This window comes from Arachis ipaensis, chromosome B9 (genome assembly GCF_059453495.1).
Source record: "Arachis ipaensis isolate K30076 ecotype BB chromosome B9, ASM5945349v1, whole genome shotgun sequence".
Lineage (NCBI taxonomy): Eukaryota > Viridiplantae > Streptophyta > Magnoliopsida > Fabales > Fabaceae > Arachis > Arachis ipaensis.
In genome coordinates, this window is record NC_142444.1 from 43,356,966 (window position 1) to 43,361,934 (window position 4,969).

At 34.8% G+C, this 4,969-nt stretch overlaps 1 non-coding gene across 1 annotated transcript; it reads right to left on the reverse strand.

Moving 5' to 3' along the window:
- Positions 1 to 4,620: 4,620 nt before the first annotated feature.
- LOC148544473 (small nucleolar RNA R71) lies at positions 4,621 to 4,728 on the reverse strand. Its single transcript, XR_015900835.1, has one exon. It is a non-coding gene; the product is annotated as a small nucleolar RNA R71 (small nucleolar RNA).
- Between the last annotated feature and the right edge of the window lie 241 nt (positions 4,729 to 4,969).

The following is a 4,969-nucleotide window of genomic DNA, read 5'->3' on the forward strand; positions in this document are numbered from 1 at the left end:
TATGAATGTTAAAATTGTTGTCTCTTGAAAGAATAATGAAAAAAGAGAAATGTTATTGATAATCTGAAAAATCATAAAATTGATTCTTGAAGTAAGAAAAAGTAGTGAAGAACACAAAGCTTGCGAAAAAAATGGCAAAAAATAAAAAAAAAAGAAGAAAGAAAAAGAAAAAATAAGCAGGAAAAGCCAATAGCCCTTTAAACCAAAAGGCAAGGGTAAAAAGGATCCAAGGCTTTAAGCATTAATGGATAGGAGGGCCCAAAGGAATAAAATTCTGGCCTAAGCGGCTAAATCAAGCTGTCCCTAACCATGTGCTTGTGGCGTGAAGGTGTCAAGTGAAAAGCTTGAGACTGAGCGGTTAAAGTCATGGTCCAAAGCAAAAAGAGTGTGCTTAAGAGCTCTGGGCACCTCTAACTGGGGACTCTAGCAAAGCTGAGTCACAATCTGAAAAGGTTCACCCAGTTATGTGTCTGTGGCATTTATGTATCCGGTGGTAATACTGGAAAACAAAGTGCTTAGGGTCACGGCCAAGACTCATAAAGTAGCTGTGTTCAAGAATCAACATACTGAACTAGGAGAATCAATAACACTATCTGAATTCTGAGTTCCTAGGGATTCTAATCATTCTGAACTTCAAAGGATAAAGTGAGATGCCAAAACTATTCAGAAGCAAAAAGCTACTAGTCCCGCTCATCTAATTGGAACTAATCTTCATTGATATATTTGAAATTTATTTTATTTTCTCTTCTTTTTATCCTATTTTGTTTTAGTTTCTTGGGGACAAGCAACAATTTAAGTTTGGTGTTGTGATGAGCGGATAATTTACACCCTTTTTGGCATTGTTTTTACATAGTTTTTAGTATGTTTTAGTTACTTTTTATTATATTTTTATTAGTTTTTATGCAAAAATCACATTTCTAGAATTTACTATGATTTTGTGTGTTTTTCTATAACTTCAAATATTTTCTGGCTGAAATTGAGGGACCTGAGCAAAAGTCTGATTCAGAGGCTGAGAAAGGACTGCAGATGCTGCTGGATTCTGACCCTCCTGCATTCGAATTGGCTTTTCTGGAGCTACAGAAGCCTAATTGGCGCACTCTCACTTGCGTTAGAAAGTAGACATCTTAGGCTTTCCAGCAATATATAATAGTCTATAGGTTTTCCGAGATTTGATGGCCCAAACTGGCATCTAAACGCTGGTTAGAGACCCTTTTCTGGAGTAAAATGCCGGAACTGGCACCAGAACTAGAGTTAAATGCCCAAACTGGCACCCAAGCTGGTGTTTAACTCCAAGAATGGCCTATGCACGTGAAAGCTTCAATTTTCAGCCCAAGCACACACCAAGTGGGCCCCAAAAGTAGATTTCTGCACTATCTGCACTTAGTTACTTATTTTCTGTAATCCCTAGTAACTAGTTTAGTATAAATAGCACCTTTTACTATTGTATTCGGAGACTTTGATCCTTGGAACACATCTTATGTTACGTTTTGGAGGTTGGCCATTCGGCCATGCCTATACCTTTTCCTCTTATGTATTTTCTACGGTGGAGTTTCTACACCTCATTGATTAAGGTGCGGAGCTCTGCTGTTCTTCATGAATTAATGCAAGTACTATTGTTTTTCTTTCAATTCATGCCTACATCTTCTCCAAGATATACTCTCGTACTTAATTCAGTTAATTCAGAATGAAGGGGTGACCCGTGACAATCACCCACTATCTTTGTTACTCGCTTAGCCAAGATCCGCGTGCCTGACAACCACAAGCGGTCTACATGATGTTCAACGTAGTCATTGGACGACGGCCGGAGTATATTCTCTTGGGTCTCTAAGCCACGATTCGCATCGTCTCTGCTGACAACAGAGCATCCGAATCCGCGATTAGAACCTTCGTGGTATAGGCTAGAACCATTGGCAGCATTCCTGAGATCCGGAAAGTCTAAACCTTGTCTGTGGTATTCCAAGTAGGATCTGGGAAGGGATGACTGTGACGAGCTTCAAACTTGCGAATGTTGGGCACAGTGACAGTGTGCAATAGGATAAGGATCCTATTCCGACGCTAGTGAGAACCGACAGATGATTAATTAGCCGTGCGGTAGCTGTACCTGGTATTTTTCATCCGAGACGAGAAATCCGACAGTTGATTAGCCGTGCAGAGATCGTACCTGATATTTTTCATCGGAGAGGATCATACAGCTTGCCATGGAAAGGAGCACGCATGGTTGGAAGAAGACAATAGGAAAGTAGAGGTTCAGAAGCAACAAAGCATCTCCAAACGGTTATCTGAAATTCCCACCAATGAATCACATAAGTATCTTATTTTATTTTATGTTTTATTTATCTTTTAATTATCAAAACCTCATAACCATTTGAATCCGTCTGACTAAGATTTACAAGATCACCATAGCTTGCTTCAAGCCGACAATCTCCGTGGGATCGACCCTTACTCACGTAAGGTATTACTTGGACGACCCAGTGCACTTGATGGTTAGTTGTGCGGAGTTGTGAAAAGTGTGAATCACAATTTCGTGCACCAAGTTTTTAGCGCCGTTGCCGGGGATTGTTCGAGTTTGGACAACTGACCGTTCATCTTGTTGCTTAGATTGGGTAATTTTATTTTATGTTTAAGCTTTTTATTTTTATTTTTATTTTCGAAAAATATACAAAAAAAATTAATAAAACCATAAAAACCAAAAAAATTTTGTGTTTCTTGTTTGAGTCTACTGTCAAATTTTAAATTTGGTGTCAATTGCATTTTTTTATTTTCTTAAATTTTCGAAAATTCATGCATGGTGTTCTTCTTTGATCTTCAAGTTGTTCTTGATGATTTTCCTTGTTTGATCTTTAATTTTTCTTGTTTTATGTCTTTTCTTGTTTTTCATTTGCATTTTCGAATTATTAGTGTCTAAACATTAAAAATTTCTAAGTTTGGTGTCTTGCATGTCTTTCTTTTCTTAAAAATCTTCAAAAATATGTTCTTGATGTTCGTCATGATCTTCAAAGTGTTCTTGGTGTTCATCTTGACATTCAAAGTGTTCTTGCATGCATTATTTGTTTTGATCTTAAATTCTTATGTCTTGTGTTATTTTGTTGTGTTTTTTTTTTTATTTCGTCATTAATTCAAAAATAAAAAATAGTAACTTTCCCTTATTTTACTCATAAATTTCGAAATTTTGGGTTGACTTAGTTAAAAATTTTCAAAATTTAGTTGTTTCTTGTTAGTCAAGTCAAAATTTCAATTTAAAAACTTTATCTTTTCAAATCTTTTTCAAAATAAAATCTTTTTCATTTTTTCTTTTATGTTTTTCGAAAATTCTTCAAAATAAATTTTCAAAATCTTTTTCTTAATTTTATTTCATATTTTTGAAAACTTTACTAACAATTAATGTTTTTATTCAAAAATTTCAAGTTGTTACTTTCTTATTAAGAAAGGTTCAATCTTTAAATTCTAGAATCATATCTTTTAGTTTCTTGTTAGTCAAGTCATCAACTTTGATTTTGAAAATCAAATCTTTTTAATTTTTTTTTTCAAATATTTTTCAAAATAAATTTCAATCATATATTTTTAAAAATTTAATTTCAAAATCTTTTTCTAACTTCTTATCTTTTCAAAATTTATTTTCAAATCTTTTTCAATTAACTACTTGACTTTTTGTTTGATTTTAAAAGTTTATTATTTCTTATCTTTTTAAAAACCACCTAATTACTTTTCTCTCTCTAATTTTCGAAAATCACTAACCACTTTTTCAAAACTCTTTTTTAATTAACTAATTGTTTTAAATTCTAACTTAATCTTATTCCTTTTCTTAAATTTTCGAATTCTAACTCATAATTAAAATAAAAACAAAAATATTTTATTTTTCTTTTAATTAAAATTCGAATACACTCGCTCTCTCATCTCTTTCTATTTATTTATTTACTAGCACTTTTCTTCTACTCATAATTCGAACCCTCTCTCTCTGTGTTCGAATTTCTTCCTCCTTCTTCATTCTATTCTTCTATTCTTCTACTCACATAAAGGAATCTCTATACTGTGACATAGAGGATTCATCTTCTTTTTTTTTGTTCTCTTCTTTTTTATATGAGCAGGAACAAGGATAAGGACATTCTTGTTGAAGCTGATCCTGAACCTGAAAGGACTCTAAAGAGGAAGCTAAGAGAAGCTAAAGCACAACACTCTGGAGAGGACCTTATAGAAATTTTCGAAAAAGAGGAAGACATGGCAGCCGAACCCAATAACAATGGTAGAGATGCAAGGAAGATGCTTAGTGACTTTACTGCACCAACTTCTGACTTCTATGGAAGAAGCATCTCAATTTCTACAATTGGAGCAAACAACTTTGAGCTTAAGCCTCAATTAGTTTCTCTAATGCAGCAGAATTGCAAGTTTCATGGACTTCCATTGGAAGATCCTCATCAGTTCTTAGCTGAATTCTTGCAAATCTGTGATACTGTTAAGACCAATGGGGTTAATCCCGAGGTCTACAGACTTATGCTTTTCCCCTTTGCTGTAAGAGACAGAGCTAGGATATAGTTAGACTCACAACCTAAAGAAAGCCTGAACTCTTGGGAAAAGTTGATCAATGCTTTCTTGGCCAAATTCTTTCCACCTCAAAAGTTGAGCAAGCTTAGAGTGGAAGTCCAAACCTTTAGACAGAAGGAAGGTGAATCCCTCTATGAAGCTTGGGAAAGGTACAAGCAATTGATCAGAAGGTGTCCTTCTGACATGCTTTCAGAATGGAGCATCTTATGTATATTCTATGATGGTCTATCTGAATTGTCCAAGATGTCATTGGACCACTCTGTTGGTGGATCTCTTCATCTGAAGAAACTGCCTGTAGAAGCCCAGGAACTCATTGAGATGGTTGCAAATAACCAGTTCATGTATACTTCTGAAAGAAATCTTGTGAATAATGGGGTGAATCAGAAGAAAGGAGTTCTTGAGATTGATACTCTGAATGCCATATTGGCTC